Below are 18,368 nucleotides of genomic sequence, written 5' to 3' on the forward strand. Positions count from 1 at the left end.
GGCAAATTCCAAAAATCTGGGCCTAATATAGTGTGCACATTCTGTGTGTTTCTGTGACATATACTGTCCTGCATTCGAAAACTCTTTCTTTAGGGCAAATTCCAAAAATCTGGGCCTAATATAGTGTCCATATTCTGTGTGTTTCTGTGACATATATTGTCCTGCATCAGAAAACTGTCTCTAGCAGACTGTAAAAATATCTGCACCACATCTAGTGACAAAACCATTAATATGAAGAAGGCGAGCACTAAGGGACGGGGAAGTGGGCGTGATGCTGATGGTGCACGCAGAGGCCATGGCCCTGGGCGCAATAAATCTGTGCCTGCTGCCAGTGCACCAGAAAAAAATAATTCCACCGTAACCAGCTTCATGTCCAATTCAGCTGGGCGGCGCAGGACAACACTATACAAGTCGGACCAGTGTGAACAGTTGGTCGGTTGAATTGCTGAAGATAATGCTTCCAGTCGGTTAAGCACCACCCTCTCTTCCACCAAGTCCAGTCTCTGTAGCCAAGAGTCTGGTAAACCGAATCCTCTATCTGATCATCCTTCCTCCCACCATGGAGAGGCTTGCCAAATGAGTGATCCCACACTCGGATAATCCGAGGAGCTCTTTCCAGCGCCACTATTACATTTGGCCCTCGCGCCCAGCACGCTTGAAGAGGGACCTGAGATATTGTGCCCTGATTCCCAACCTCTTGAGCCTTCACAGTCTCAAGAAGATGACGGTGAATGGCAATCATTCGTTCATAAGGTGGATGATGATGAGACACAGTTACCAATCACTGAGGTTGTGGTTAGGTCAAGTCAGGAGGATGAGCAGAGTGAGGAAGTGGAAGAGGAGGTGGTTGACGATGAGGTCACTGACCCAACACGGGAAGGTGAAAAGCCGAGCTAGGACAGCAGTAGAGAGGGGGAGGGATCCGCAGCACTGCAACAGTCTGGAAGAGGCAGTGGGGTTGCAAAAGGGAGAAGTCGGCCCACACCAAACAGGCCTGCAACCGTTACACTGAGCACCCCCATGCGTATATCTACATTGCCAAGGGGTAGGTGTTCCCTAGTATGGCGCTTTTTTGAGGAAAGTGCAGACGACAAAAGAGTGGTAGTTTTTTAACCTGTGCCATACCAAAATGAGCCGGGGCGTGAACACTAGCAACCTCACCACCACCAACATGATCCGCCACATGGCATACAAGCACCTTAACAAGTGGGCTGAATGCCTGGGTCCACAATCTGGGTCTGAGGGTCACACCACTGCCTCCTCTTCCTCTGTGTTATGCACTGCTGGCCAATCCCCTGTCGAAGGCGCAGGCCCGGATGCCCCTCGCCCTGCACCTGGACCTTCGCATGAACCATAATCAACAACATACACTTCCCTGTCCCAGCGCAGCGTCCAAATGTCAATAACACAGTCATTTGAACGCAAGCGCAAATACCCACCCACAGGCGATAGCACTAAATGCACAACTTTCAAAATGACTAGCCTTTGAAATGTTGCCATTTTGGCTTGTAGACACTGAGTCCTTCCGCAGCCTGATGTCGGTGGCCGACCCTGGGTACGCAGTCCCCAGCCGCCACTATTTTTCATGGTGTGCCGTTCCCGCCTTACACCAGCATGTGTCCCAGAACATCACCCGTGCCCTGACCAACGCAGTTAATGGGGAGATCCACTTAACCACGGGCACATGGACAAGTGCTGGTGGCCAGGGACGCTACATTTCCCTGACCGTACACTAGGTGAATGTTGTGGAGTGCAGGAATGAGTCATACCCTGGGAAGGCACACGTGCTACCCACGCCCAGGATTGCAGGCCCTACATCCATCAGGGTCTCCGCCAGCAGCTATATTACTGGCTCCAACCCCCACTTCTCCTCCTCCTCCGCCTCCTCCTCCACTTCCACCTCCTGCAGCAGTCAGCCACCAGTCACTAGCTGGAAGCAGTTTAGCACTGCTGTGGGTAAGTGTCAGCAGGCCGTGCTGAAGTTGATCTGTTTAGGGGAAAAACAGCACACTGCCGCAGAGCTGTGGCAGGGTATAAGGGACCAAACTGAGCTTTGGTTCTCGCCACTCAACCTACAACCAGGCATGGTTGTGTCTGACAATGCCCGTAACTAGGTGGTGGTTTTGGAGCTCGGCAACCTGACAGACATCTGATGCCTAGCCCATGTCTTAAACTTAGTGGTTCGGCAGTTTATCAAAACCTACCCCAATTTTCCAGAGCTACTAGTGAAGGCGCCCATTTCCGCAAGTTGTCCACAGCTTCAGACAGTCTGCCAACGCTGCATCAGTGCTTGCGGCTTACAGCTCACAGACTGTTGTGCGACGTGAGCACACGCTGGAACTCTAAGTTCCACATGTTGGCCAGGCTTTGTGAGCAGCAGAGGGCAGTTGTGGAATACCAGCTGCAACATGGTCGTCGCCTTTTGAGTCAACTGACACTATTCATAAGCGAGGAGTGGGCATTGATGGCAGACCTCTGCGAGGTTTTAAAAAACTTTGATGAATCCACACAGATGTTTAGTGCCGATAGCGCTATTATCAGCGTAACCATCCCACTGCTGTGTCTACTCAAACGATCGCTGCTCACAATTAAGGACGACGCTCTGAATGTGGCAGATGAGAAAATGGGGGAGGACATTACACAGGGTGATAGCCAGACCACCCACAGTTCGTCTTCTCAGCGTGATTTGGATTATGAAGAGGAGGAGGAGGAGGAGCTGGAGACAGTTGCCTCTGCTATAGAGGATAGTACCCATGGAACTATAATTCCATCTATTCAGCGTGGATGGGCAAAAGAGGAGGAGGAGAAGGAGGATGAGTAGATGGAGGGTCATCCTGATGTCGACATCGACATCTTGCTTGTTAGTACTCTGGCACACATGGATGATTTCATGTTAGGCTGCCTTTCCCGCGACCCTCGCGTTATACCATTTTAGATAACACAGATTACTGGGTGTTCACCCTTCTCGACCCCCGCTACAAAGAGAACTTCTTATCTCTCATTTCTGTGGTGGAGGGTGGAGGGGACGAGTAAAACGGTGCAATACCAGAAGGTACTTGTTGAGAGATTGCTCCAAAATTTTCCATCTGAGAACGCTGGCAGCAGAGTCCGTACTTAGTTAGGCAACCGGGGAAGGGAGACAAGGGAAACACACAACAGTTCCAACAAAGGCAGGGCAACACTCTCCAAAAAACTAATATATAGCACTATATTCAATTTAGTGCTATATATTAGTTTTTTTTAGAATATTCGTAATTTTTTTCCATCTGAAATTTTGATTCCTCCCTGCTTAAGTTGCTTGTCAAGCAACTTAAGCAGGAAAGAATCATAACTTCAGATGAAAAAAAAACGAATATTCTAAAAAAACGAATATATAGCACTATATTGTATAGTGCTATATATTCGTTTTTGACCCACGCCTGTATTGATCGCGTAATATTCGCATATTACGCGATCATTACCTTTCTGATTTTCGAGTAAAAAAAATATAGAATATAATGAATATTCGAATTTGATAAATATTCGACAAATATTATACAAAATATTCCCTCCTATTATATGCATAAATTATTCCATTGCCAGTGTTAGATCTGAAAGGCCTGGTGAGAGTAGCCACACAGCCGATCACTTGGTAAAGTATATCAAGCAGCAAACAACCAACTGTCTGTATCCCTGCCAACACCAACTGGGCAAGGTGGTCAGCGACAATGGCAGGCAGGAACATTGTGACGATGCTGAGAACATTGGAGAAATATGGTGCATGTGATTGAGTTAGTCATGTAAAGTGTGAAGGTGAAGTTTCTGATCATTTGAATTCCATTTTTTATCTGTTCATTTAAATTTCATTTTAAGACCTATGAATGTAGGTGCAGGGAGTGAGGCTTTGTCTGCATATTTTCTCAAGGTTGTTTTGGGATTCTGACTCTCTGCAGACTTGGGAACTGGCTGCTCCAAGGTCTGGGTGAGAGCAGATGAACAACACGTACACAGTGACAATTATGGAGCGCATAAGCTGGCTACTTCTACTAGGGAATGGAGCTTTTTGTTTAATCTGTATAAAACTGTAACCCTTCAGGAAAGCTCATCCTATGGGGGGACACCACATGTAGGAACCTAATCGATGTTTTCCCGATCAAGACTGGATCATTCATGACTGCTTTTGCTGAAAGGGCTTCCCAGCTGATGTCGCTGTCAGATGATGTTAACTCAATCGGTATGTACCTTCATTCTGGATGTAGTTAGGATTCCAGCTGAAGTGTTGATGTAATTATATATTATGTTCTTTATCCTTTGAATATATATATGTGCAAAATAAGGACATTATATCGCTATATGTATACACTACTTATTATACTTAATAAAATTACATTAAAAACCTTCCTTTAAAGTGTAGCTGTAGTTCAGTTAAGAGTCTCTCTTTAAAGAGTGTCTGAACTAGAGGACTTGCTCTTATTATCAAAACAGTCATATAACACTTTTTGAAAAAGTACACTGGCTTGAACAGGGTGCTGTTCATATCATGGTGGCTGCCCTCGCATTTCAACTAGTGTTGGTCGAGCACCAAAGTGCTCGTGTGCTCTGGTGTTCGAGTAGAACACTTCCCGATGCTCGGGTGCTCTAAAGAGCACCCGAGCACAATGGAAGTCAATGTGAGAACCCGAGCATTAAACCAGGAACCCCCTGCTCTGAAGAGGGGAGGGTGTCGGGAATCTAGTTTGGCTTAGGAATCTCAGCTATGACTCCATATATATAGCTATGTCCATATATGGAGTCAGTCTTTGGGGACACCCAGTGTATTTAACCACTACAGGACCGCTGTACGCAGGATTGCGTCCTGGCGGCGGCCCTGTTATTCTGGGTGGACGCGCCGGAGCGTCCTCTTGCGAGACGCGAGATTTCCTGTGAACGCGCGCACACAGGCGCGCACGTTCACAGGAACCGGTGGTAAACTAGCTGATCTACAGCCTGCCAGCGGCGATCGTTCGCTGGCAGGCTGTAGATGCGATTTTTTTAACCCCTAAACGGTATATTAGACGCTGTTTTGATAACAGCGTCTAATATACCTGCTACCTGGTCCTCTGGTTGTCCCTTTTGCTTGGATCGACCACCAGAGGACACAGGCAGCTCTGTAATAAGTAGCACCAAACACCACTACACTACACCCCCCCTGTCACTTATTAACCCCTTATTAACCCCTGATCACCCCATATTAGACTCCCTGATCCACGCCCTGTCATTGATCGCCCCCTTGTCATTGATCACCCCCCTGTAAGGCTCCATTCAGATGTCCGTATGTGTTTTGCGGATCCGATCCATGGATCCGCAGATCCGCAAAACACATACGGACGTCTGAATGGAGCCTTACAGGAAGGTGATCAATGATATATAGCCTATATAGACTCCCTGATCACCCCCCTGTAAGGCTGGCTCCATTCAGAGGTCCGTATGTGTTTTGCGGATCCACGGATCCATGGATCGGATCCGCAAAACACATACGGACGTCTGAATGGAGCCCTACAGGGGGGTGATCACCCCATATAGACTCCCTGATCACCCCCTGTCATTGATCACCCCCTTGTAAGGCTGGCTCCATTCAGAGGTCCATATGTGTTTTGCGGATCCATGGATCGGATCCGCAAAACACATACGGACGTCTGAATGGAGCCTTACAGGGGGGTGATCAATGACAGGGGGGTGATCACCCCATATAGACTCCCTGATCACCCCCCTGTCATTGATCACCCCCCTGTCATTGATCACCCCCCTGTAAGGCTCCATTCAGACGTCTGTATGTGTTTTGCGGATCCGATCCATGGATCCGCGGATCCGCAAAACACATACAGACGTCTGAATGGAGCCTTACAGGGGGGTGATCAATGACATATAGCCCATATAGACTCCCTGATCACCCCCTGTCATTGATCACCCCCTGTAAGACTCCATTCAGACGTCCGTATGTGTTTTGCGGATCCGATCCATGGATCCGTGGATCCGCAAAACACATACGGACCTCTGAATGGAGCCTTACAGGGGGGTGATCACCACATATAGACTCCCTGATAACCCCCCTGTCATTGATCACCCCCCTGTAAGGCTCCATTCAGAGGTCCGTATGTGTTTTGCGGATCCACGGATCCATGGATCGGATCCGCAAAACACATATGGACGTCTGAATGGAGCCTTACAGGGAAGTGATCAATGACAGGGGGTTGATCAATGACAGGGTGGTGATCACCCAATATAGACTCCCTGATCACCCCCCTGTCATTGATCACCCCCCTGTAAGGCTCCATTCAGACATTTTTTTGGCACAAGTTAGCGAAAATTGATATTTTTTTTTGTTGTTGTTTTTTCTTACAAAGTCTCATATTCCACTAACTTGTGACAAAAAATAAAATCTCACATGAACTCACCATACCCCTCACTGAATCCAAATGCGTAAAATTTTTTAGACATTTATATTCCAGACTTCTTCTCACGCTTTAGGGCCCCTAAAATGCCAGGGCAGTATAAATACCCCACATGTGACCCCATTTTGGAAAGAACACACCTCAAGGTATTTTGTGAGGGGCATGGCGAGTTAATGTAAAATTTTATTTTTTGTCACAAGTTAGCGGAAAGGCAGAGTTTGTGAGAAAAAACTAAAAAAAATAAATTTCCGCCAATTTCCACTTGTGCCAAAAAAAAAAAAAACTTCTATTAACTCGCCATGCCCTTCACGGAATACCTTGGGGTGTATTCTTTCCAAAATGGGGTCACATGTGGGGTATTTATACGCCCCTGGCATTTTAGGGGCCCTAAAGCGTGAGAAGAAGTCTGAAATCCAAATGCCCTCCTACATTTTACATATACCCATGCTGGGTGAGAGAAATATCTCTCTATAATGACAACTTTGTATAAAAAAAATGGGAAAAGTTGACTTTTAGAGAGATATTTCTCTCACCCAGCATAGGTATATGTAAAAATACACCCCAAAACACATTGCCCTACTTCTCCTGAGTACGGCGATACCACATGTGTGACACTTTTTTGCAGCCTAGGTGGGCAAAGGTGGGCCCAATTTCCAATGGGTACTTTTAGGATTTTACAGGGCATTTTTTACACATTTGGATTCCAGACTTCTTCTCACGCATTAGGCCCCTAAAATACCAGGGCAGTATAACTACCCCACAAGTGACCCCATTTTGGAAATAAGACACCCCAAGGTATTTCGTGATGGGCATAGTGAGTTCATGGAAGTTTTTATTTTTTGTCACAAGTTAGTGGAATATGAGACTTTGTAAGGAAAAAAAATAAATAAAAAAAATCATCATTTTCCGCTAACTTGTGACAAAAAATAAAAAATTATATGAACTCACTATGCCCATCAGTGAATACCTTAGGGTGTCTACTTTCCAAAATGGGGTCATTTGTGGGGTGTTTGTACTGTCTGGCCATTGTAGAACCTCAGGAAACATGACAGGTGCTCAGAAAGTCAGAGTTGCTTCAAAATGCGGAAATTCACATTTTTGTACCATAGTTTGTAAACGCTATAACTTTTACCCAAACCATTTTTTTTTTACCCAAACATTTTTTTTTATCATAGACATGTAGAACAATAAATTTAGAGAAAAATTCTTATAGAAATGTAGTTTTTTAAAAAAAAATTTACAACTGAAAGTGAAGAAATGTCATTTTTTTGCAAAAATTTTGTTAAATTTCGATTAATAACAAAAAAAGTTAAAATGTCAGCACCAATGAAATACCACCAAATGAAAGATCTATTAGTGAGAAGAAAAGGAGGTAAAATTCATTTGGGTGGTAAGTTGAATGACCGAGCAATAAACCGTGAAAGTAGTGTAGTGCAGAATTGTAAAAAGTGGTCTGGTCATTAAGGGTGTTTAAGCTAGGGGGGCTGAGGTGGTTAAATCTAATTTAGCCTCTATTTCTGAAAAGTTTCTGGCAGGATTTGAACTCACAACCTTCTACATTACAGCCAAGAATGTTAACCACTACACTATAGAGCTGCATGGCCAGTTACATACAAACTTCTGCTGTTACTAGTAGTAAGTATTCCTATATAGCACAAGTCTCTTTTTTTATGTAACTGGCCATGCAGATATATAGTGTAGTGATTAACATTCTGGGCTGTAATGTAGAAGGTTGTGAGTTTGAATCCCATCAGAAACTTTTCAGAAATAGAGGCTGTGTCCACCCTTCTGGACTTACAGCGACTGAATGGTCTGCTGTTCCACCGTTTAATCTGCAACAATCCAACTCACTAGAATTCCACCTTGCACATGTAAGTGCATCTGTACGAGCAGCATAAAGCAGTGGATGTTTTTTTTTTTATGCACCAGTCCCAGCAGGCAGCATATGTTGTTTTGAGGTCAGGTAGTGGCAGCTCATCAAAGAAGCCTCTTGCATACTGAAACCCTTTGAAGAGTCCACAATATTTGTCAGTAGGCACAACTGCGGCATAGACTATGCCATCCCCCTGATATTTATCTTAGAACAACAGCTCCTGCTGATGCAACAATGGGTGATGGAAGAAAAGCATTTTACACATTTTACTAGCCACCTTGTAGCTGTTGGGGACCCACATGGATAAAGTCCCATGGAGGAGAAGGATGAAGAGTTACCACCGCAGGAGGAGGAGTTGGTGGTGGGGAAGCGCGAGGATGATGATGATGATGATGACACTGTCCACAATGACTAATCATCTCAGTGGGGACGGGGCCAGAAAAAATGGGGTCCTCTTGCATACTGGCCAGAATGGCAAGCTGTATGCTTGCTTACATACTGACAGGTGTATCATTCATGTGAAGCATCTGATGATTACTGGACAGCTATGCTTTTGTCACGGCCAGTGGTTTGTTTTGTGACACTTTCCTTCACTTGGTTGCCCGTGGCAACGTGTGGTGTTGTGTGCATGTGGTAGCAGTGTCTCAGCCCTATGGCTAATCCCCAGGACATGTTTGCCACGCATGCCGTTGCCCGCGGCAACAGGTGAAGTGTGTTTGTTTATGTGTGTATTCCCCTTTAAGAGTCCGTCTTCCCTTGCCTGGTGTCTGAAGGGTTAAATCCCTTCTGTGTGTGTGAACACTGGGTGTGTCTGTGTGGGTGTGGCTACTTGGGCCATCAGTGAATATTACTTGTCTGAGGGGTCCTTCAGCCATGGTTAGCTGGAGCAGCCTCCTGTGTATTCCATCTGCCAGTGGGGGCCACCCTTGTGGTCATAGGTTTATGTATGGTGTTTAGAAGATGTTTGTTTGGTCTTTATTTATTGCAGAATATGGTTTCCTGGGTTCCCGTGTGATGTCTGTGTGTGCGGTGTCCTTTGTGTTGTTTGTGGACAGCAGCACTTGCACGTGGGTTCCAGGTTGTGTGTCTGTGGCAGGTAAGTGTGGTACTAGTCTCACTTACCTGCCATTGCCATATGTCTGTTTATGTTCCCTTTTCTTTATAGCTTGGCCATTTTAGACTCCTGTTACTCCGTGTCCAGGAGGAACGGGCTGTCTACCCAGCTCCTAGTACAGGGATCGGCGGAGGGTCAGAAGGGATCCAAGGTTCCTGAGCATGAGCCCTCCTACCTTCAAGGGCGGCTCATGCAGCTAGGAGTCAGGGTCAGATTAGGGAAGCTCTAGGAGGTGACCTGCTCCCTAATTCTGTGGTACTGGTCAAGTAGCGACCTTACATCTCCTGATACCGCACGGCTGAGGGTTTTCCCCATCCTCAGCCGTGACAGCTTTTAGACCCTCATCAAAGCAAAATGGGAGAATCTTTTCTCTTGCCAAAGGGGAGGCTGAATTACTTATAACCTAGATGCTTTCTGCTCACATGTCTGAGGCCCCCCACCTTCATCCGGAGAGTCACCCACCTCCTACTGTCTGTGCTACCACAAGCAGCAAAAGTTGCAAAAGTTGCAACAGTAGCAAGTTCAGTATCATCAACATGGTGGAGTAATTCTTTCATGTGTCATACCACGCTGAGGCAAGTCAACAAACAGAAATATACAGTACCACCTCAACACCCAGACTCTGTCCTACCTGGATTCCTTTCTCCGGTGCATACCGTGCTCCCTGACCACATTGACTTTCTGGGCTGGCAGACAGGAACTGTGACCCCAAACTGTTCTAGTATTAACTCTCTTTTCTCTTGCCTATTCTCCAGTGTCACCTCAGAGAGCACAGAAAAGGACATTGTGAAATCCAAATGGATGAATTTGTCCTCAGCCAGTGTACAAAACATCTCTTTTGCCAAAATGAATGAGACATGCATCATTTCACACTTCCTCACCTGAGGCCAATGAATATATCTGCCCTTGCTGACCATGTCCCATCATGCCACTGCTGTTGTCTGCTTGCCTACCATAAAAAAAAATCATACTTTTTCCAGGAGCGTTAAGAACAAGGCCCTCTTCTTCTGACATTTAACACTTGTGCTTATATAAATACGGACAGACATGTTGCCCCTGTTAACACATAATCTTTAGATGCTTATGCAAAGCAAGCCACTTTTTCTTCTGACATTAACATGTGCATATAAACAGGGCACGGATCTGTCCTTGTTAATGCATAATTTTTTGACGCTTCGTCACAAGAAGCCACAGTTTTTCCCCATACCGCTGTGTGTTTAACCCCTTAGTGACCACTAATAAGCCTTTTTCTTTCTTTTTAAAATCTTTTTATTGATTTTGTAACAGAAGTTGAAATATACAATCAATGGTGCATAAAGCAGATTAGTACAATGGTATACAAAGCAATTTGTACAATAGTATACAAAGCGAATTTGTACAATGATATACAAAGCGAGTTTGTACCAAGGTATAATAAGCAAATTTGTACAATGAACGATTGGTTTTCGGACCCAGAGACGCACTATATGGTACTTGTGAGCTATTAAGGGAAAGAAAGGATGATAGCAGGTCGCAATATAGCCAATACATGCACAAATCACTAGCTCTTGTAGATGTCTTAGCATAGTAACGTTGTTCATTCCGTCCTAGTACAGGCATATTATACGAAGTACCAACTTGCGATTCAAAAACTGATGAAGTAGCACCAAAAATTTAAGGCTAATATTCTCCAAATAATGGAGGTGAGTAGAAGTAAACCCACATAAAAAGAAGGTGGGAGTGAAGGGTTAAAAATAATTAGCTGTATAATCTGTATGAAGGACAAGAGGTTGGGTGACATCATATTGGAGGGTGACTATATATACATTTACCTCCTGTCTGTATAAGGAACTGCTCTTAGTCAGCATTATTGTAATGAGAGCTGCAGCTATTCTTGTATGTATGCATGAATGTATATAAGCCCTGTACGGCAAGGAATAAATAGAACTGTTACTGACATCATACTGCATTTGTCACTGGCAAGTTCTCCAGATGTCTGTCTTCGGTACAAAGGAAGGAATCAAGGTGCATTGAGGAGGAAAATTACACTTTCAGGGAGGAAGGGGAAGAGGGGAGGGGGGGAGGAGAGGAGGGGAGGGGGGGATGGATGGGAGGGTGGGTAAACATGACACGCTATATATGAAAAAACATGATCTTCGAGACCAGGACCTATGAAGCCGACACATGATGTCAAGCTGAAGTGACCAGGCAACCAGCCGTACTGCTGAGACTAAGTTTTGTTTATGTCTGCTCTATGATGGTGAAGACAGAAAGATATTTATATACATATCATCCAGTAATTAGAGGTCTAGAGGGATCCAGTTCTTTGAGCTGGTGATGGGTTATGTTATCTTTCCTAGTTGTCCAAGGGGTCCATATTTTTGTGTACTTATGATCAGAGCGTGATTCCCAGTGGGATAATTCCTCCAGTCTGGCTAGAGCTTCAACTTTCCCTCTCCATTGAGAAATTGACGGAGACAGGGTTGACTACAGTTTGAGGCAATTAGTAGTCTCGCTGCTGCCAGAAGAATTTTCAGGAGGGATCTTTTAGAGTTTGCTAAAGGATTAGGTAATAGGGACAGGAGGGCTGTCCTTGGGCAAGTAGGAAGTAGATCCACTTTTAAGTCTAGGATATCTCTTATTAGTTTAAAAATAGTTTCCCAATATATTTTAATTTTGGGGCACATTCACCAAATGTGTAAGAAGGAACCTCTTTCTGAAAGACATCTCCAACATCTGTTAGAAGTGTTGCCATACATCAAACTTAATCTCACTGGGGTTAAGTACCACCTAGTGAGGACTTTGTATGCGTTTTCTTGTATAGACACACACCTAGAAATAGTTTTAGGCGCGCTCAAAATAGTTTGCGTTTCTTTTTCTGAGAATTTCACGTTTAAATCTCTCTCCCATTCCTTTATGAAGTAAAGGGAGGAAGGGTGTTCCATTTGCAATAAGTTCTTAGAGACAATGGAGATAATATTCGTAGGATATAGGGTTTGTGAAACTAGTCTTTCAAACCATGTTAATGACGGGTTTTCTCTGATCTTTTTTATAATAGGGCATAAGGCAATTTTCAGACAAGAAAATTGTATCTGATTAAGGTTGTTTAATTGAAATTTCTCTATTAAGGTTGTAGAGTCTAGAAGGGTACCTTCACTATCTAATAATTCATCTATTGATAGGGTGGAGTTCCGTATTTGTGGGGTAGAATGTTAAAGCTATCTGTGTTAAGACTGAGGCAGTCTTTGACATTCATGAGGGGGGAAGGGTAAGACACACAAATTCCTCTTATGTCCGGGTTATTCCATATCGACAGAGTAGTTGACCTGAATGGATCTTCTATATTTGGATGTGGAGCTTTCCCTGACTCTGATAATAGCAAAGGTCTGATTGGGCATCCAATCAACTTTTCTTCTAATGGAATCCAGAGTTTGTGTTCTGGATACTTCAGCAAGTCAATGATCCTATTGATGTGAACTGCTCTGTGATATCTTTTGATTGAAGGGAAACCAATTCCACCTTTTAAAAAGGGAAGAAGTAGGATCTTATTAGATATCCTAAGTTTTTTGTTCCCCCAAACATAAGAGGAACAAATTTTCCTAAAGGAGTTAAAGAAGCTGCTTGGCAGTTTTATAGGTAGAACTTGAAGTAGGTACGTAATCTTAGGAACTATAAGGGAGTTAAATATATTACGCCTACCCAACCATGAAATAAAGGAAGGAGACCAAGAGTTTAATATTGCCGGTATGGATTTTAGCAAAGGGGGGAAATTGGTCTCATAGAGTTTAGATAAGTCTGATGTAATATTTATTCCCAGGAATTTTATGTATGAATGCGTCCATTCAAATGGAGAGTTTTCTTTGAGCTTTTGTAGGAGTCTGGATGGGAGATTTATGTTCATTGCCACAGACTTTGGCAGATTAATTTTGAAGTTTGAGATGAAACCAAATGTGGTGAAAATCTTAATAATAGCAGGGAAGGCCTGAAGCGGATTGGAGACCATTAATAATATGTCATCAGCATATGCCGCTTGTTTGATCTCCAATCCACCACAGACCAAACCCCTTATCTCATTAGACTGTCTGATGAACTGTAACAGAAGTTCGATCGTGAGGATATGAAGAGTATTGGTGAGAGTGGACATCCTTGCCTCGTCCCATTGTTTATCTAGACAGGGTAAGAGAGAATATTGTTTACTTTTATATTTGCGCTAGGGGAGATATACATTGAGAAAATAGCCAATATGAAGGGTTCAGGAAAGCCTAACTTAATCAAGGTGCTTTTGATAAAGGCCCATGCCGCTCTATCAAAGGCTTTTTCAGCATCTGTTCCCAGAACCACCAAAGAAGACCTGGTCTTTTTTGCTAAAGCAATAGTGTTTATGACCTTATATGTGTTGTCTTTGCCTTCACGGCTAGGAATGAATCCTGTTTGGTCAGGGTGCACAAGGTCTTTTAGTAGAGGTTTTATTCTATTGGCCAATATCCTTGCATACATTTTTATGTCTAGATTCAGCAATGATATGGGTCTATAGCTGGAACATAAACCAGGGTCCTTTTGTGGTTTTTGAATCAGAGTGATGTGGGCATTAACAGTTAGCTGTAAAAATGCCTTGCCTGAGAGTGCTGCATTGAAGGGAGTTAAGTAAGTGGGGCATTAACGTTTCTTTAAATGAGAGATAATATAGCAAAGGGAGGCCATCCGGTCCTGGGGATTTACATTTAGCCATTTGTTTTATTGTGTCTGAGATTTCAGAGGGCTTAATTGGTGTGCACAGTCTGGTAGCTTGTTCAAGGGTCAAAGTAGGGAGATGTAATTTGATAAAAATAATTTGGTCAGTTCTGCTTTTTCTTCACAAAGGATTTCAGGATCAGGCTTATCTATGTTACACTAATAAGCCTTTTTACTCTGGGTTTTAGCTAAACTGCTCACTTTAATCAATCATTACATGTACACAAAATAGTACATTAAAAACTGGAACTTGTCCTGCAAAAAATAAGACTTCCTACAAATGCAATTTTTAAAAACTTGCCTTGGTCACTAAGGGGTAAACACCATCTACTCCAAAAAGGGACAATTTTTTAAAGTTTTCTAATATGAAAAAGCTTAACACCTGCAATGGTGCAGCCATGTCAGTGTCACCCTGATATTATTTGCTATTGTCATAGTCTTGAAGAGTTTAGGGAGGGGAAGAAAAAGAGCAAAAATGTGTAAATATTAACAAAAAGAGATAACATCTTTTCATATGAAATTACTAGTCTTACGAGTCCTAGTCCTATTCCTAGGAGATTAGAAGGTGGTATATACCAATTGTATACACACAAGACAACACCTACACTCCAGTTCTCTATCCTTTGTACTACACTGTAGACAAACAAATTAAATAGATTGATTCACCAATCATCTTTCAAAATGTATGTCATAAGTTGGGGCCAAGTAATCAGAAATCAAATATTTGTAATAATGTGTAACAATCAGTGACAGGATTGATTGAATGAATGTACTCCAGTACATATGATTTCTATCATTCTAAGTATTTCCTAAAAGTGGAATCTTGTCGTTATTTCAGCACTTTCTTAATCATTAAAATAATATTTATGAAATAATATTTGAATACATACAATAATATGATGCAATAAACATTACATCTCTTTCCTTTTAATAAAACACATGCAATTTAAAAATAAGACTGGTAGCTATACTTTCTTGTAGCAATGTATCAAATAAGTATCCACTAGATCTAGTTTAACCAAAATGCCATTTAGGTCATGCCCTTTCCTAAATCCAATTACTGCAGTCCAGTGTAAAATGAAGGGAAAATGATGCATCTCTGACCTTTGCTCTACAGTCCTAGACATTAATCTGAAGGGAATAATCATTACTTTCTGAGAAGAAAAGTTGTATATAGTATACTGAGCATATTATAAATATATATACAGTACAGACGAAAAGTTTGGATACACCTTCTCATTCAAAGAGTTTTCTTTATTTTCATGACTATGAAGGTATCAAAACTATGAATTAACACATGTGGAATTATATACATAACAAACAAGTGAGAAACAACTGAAAATATGTCATATTCTAGGTTCTTCAAAGTAGCCACCTTTTGCTCTGATTAATTGGACAGAGGTCCCATAGCAGAGAATCTGGCTTCACGTCAGCAGAGAATCAGTCTCTTCATGCCATAGCAAAGAATCTGGCTTCATGTCAGCAGAGAATCAGTCTCTTCATGTCATAGCAGAGAATCAGGCTTCACGTCACCCACCACTGGAACAGGCCACTGTCACACATTTAGGCCCCGTCACCCAGACAGAGGAGAGAGGTCCCGTAACAGAGAATCTTGCATTATGTCAGCGCAGAATCAGTCTTCATGTCATAGCAGAGAATCAGGCTTCACGTTACCCACCACTGGAACAGGCCACTGTCACACATTTAGGCCCCGGCACCCAGACAGAGGAGAGAGGTCCCGTAACAGAGAATCTGGCCTTATGTCAGCACAGAATCAGTCTTCATGTCATAGCAGAGAATCAGGATTCACGTCACCCACCACTGGAACAGGCCACTGTCACACATTTAGGCCCCGTCACCCAGACAGAGGAGAGAGGTCCCGTAACAGAGAATCTGGCCTTATGTCAGCACAGAATCTGTCTTCATGTCATAGCAGAGTATCAGGCTTCACGTCACCCACCACTGGAACAGGCCACTGTCACACATTTAGGCCCCGGCACCCAGACAGAGGAGAGATGTCCCGTAACAGAGAATCTGGCCTTATGTCAGCACAGAATCAGTCTTCATGTCATAGCAGAGAATCAGGATTCACGTCACCCACCACTGGAACAGGCCACTGTCACATATTTAGGCCCAGGCACCCAGGCAGAGGAGAGAGGTCCCGTAACAGAGAATCTGGCCTTATGTCAGCACAGAATCTGTCTTCATGTCATAGCAGAGAATCAGGCTTCACGTCACCCACCACTGGAACAGGCCACTGTCACACATTTAGGCCCGGCACCCAGACAGAGGAGAGAGGTCCCGTAACAGAGAATCTGGCCTTATGTCAGCACAGAATCAGTCTTCATGTCATAGCAGAGAATCAGGCTTCACGTCACCCACCACTGGAACAGGCCACTGTCACATATTTAGGCCCCGGCACCCAGACAGAGGAGAGAGGTCCCGTAACAGAGAATCTGGCCTTATGTCAGCAAAAAATCAGTCTTCATGTCATAGCAGAGAATCAGGCTTCACGTCACCCACCACTGGAACAGGCCACTGTCACATATTTAGGCCCAGGCACCCAGGCAGAGGAGAGAGGCCCCGTAACAGAGAATCTGGCCTTATGTCAGCACAGAATCAGTCTTCATGTCATAGCAGAGAATCAGGCTTCACGTCACCCACCACTGGAACAGGCCACTGTCACACATTTAGGCCCTTGCATCCAGACAGAGGAGAGAGGTCCCGTAACAGAGAATCTGGCCTTATTTCAGCACAGAATCAGTCTTCATGTCATAGCAGAGAATCAGGCTTCACGTCACCCACCACTGGAACAGGCCACTGTCACATATTTAGGCCCCGGCACCCAGACAGAGGAGAGAGGTCCCGTAACAGAGAATCTGGCCTTATGTCAGCAAAAAATCAGTCTTCATGTCATAGCAGAGAATCAGGCTTCACGTCACCCACCACTGGAACAGGCCACTGTCACATATTTAGGCCCAGGCACCCAGGCAGAGGAGAGAGGCCCCGTAACAGAGAATCTGGCCTTATGTCAGCACAGAATCAGTCTTCATGTCATAGCAGAGAATCAGGCTTCACGTCACCCACCACTGGAACAGGCCACTGTCACACATTTAGGCCCTTGCATCCAGACAGAGGAGAGAGGTCCCGTAACAGAGAATCTGGCCTTATGTCAGCGCAGAATCAGACTTCATGTCATAGCAGAGAATCAGGCTTCACGTGACCCACCACTGGAACAGGCCACTGTCACATATTTAGGCCCCGACACCCAGACAGAGGAGAGAGGTCCCGTAACAGAGAATCTGGCCTTATGTCAGCGCAGAATCAGTTTTCATGTCATAGCAGAGAATCAGGCTTCACGTCACCCACCACTGGAACAGGCCACTGTCACATATTTAGGCCCAGGCACCCAGACAGAGGAGAGAGGTCCCGTAACAGAGAATCTGGCCTTATGTCAGCACAGAATCAGTCTTCATGTCATAGCAGAGAATCAGTCTTCACGTCACCCACCACTGGAACAGGCCACTGTCACACATTTAGGCCCCAGCACCCAGACAGAGGAGAGAGGTCCCGCAACAGAGAATCTGGCCTTATGTCAGCGCAGAATCAGTCTTCATGTCATAGCAGAGAATCAGGCTTCACGTCACCCACCACTGGAACAGGCCACTGTCACACATTTAGGCCCCGGCACCCAGACAGAGGAGAGAGGTCCCGTAACAGAGAATCTGGCCTTATGTCAGCGCAGAATCAGTCTTCATGTCATAGCAGAGAATCAGGCTTCACGTCACCCACCACTGGAACAGGCCACTGTCACATATTTAGGCCCCGGCACCCAGACAGAGGAGAGAGGTCCCGTAACAGAGAATCTTGCCTTATGTCAGCACAGAATCAGTCTTCATGTCATAGCAGAGAATCAGGCTTCACGTCACCCACCACTGGAACAGACCACTGTCACATATTTAGGCCCAGGCACCCAGACAGAGGAGAGAGGTCCCGTAACAGAGAATCTGGCCTTATGTCAGCACAGAATCAGTCTTCATGTCATAGCAGAGAATCAGGCTTCACGTCACCCACCACTGGAACAGGCCACTGTCACACATTTAGGCCCCGGCACCCAGACAGAGGAGAGAGGTCCCGTAACAGAGAATCTGGCCTTATGTCAGCACAGAATCAGTCTTCATGTCATAGCAGAGAATCAGGCTTCACGTCACCCACCACTGGAACAAGCCACTGTCACACATTTAGGCCCCGGCACCCAGAC

Source organism: Bufo bufo, chromosome 3 (assembly GCF_905171765.1).
Source record: "Bufo bufo chromosome 3, aBufBuf1.1, whole genome shotgun sequence".
Classification (NCBI taxonomy): Eukaryota; Metazoa; Chordata; class Amphibia; order Anura; family Bufonidae; genus Bufo; species Bufo bufo.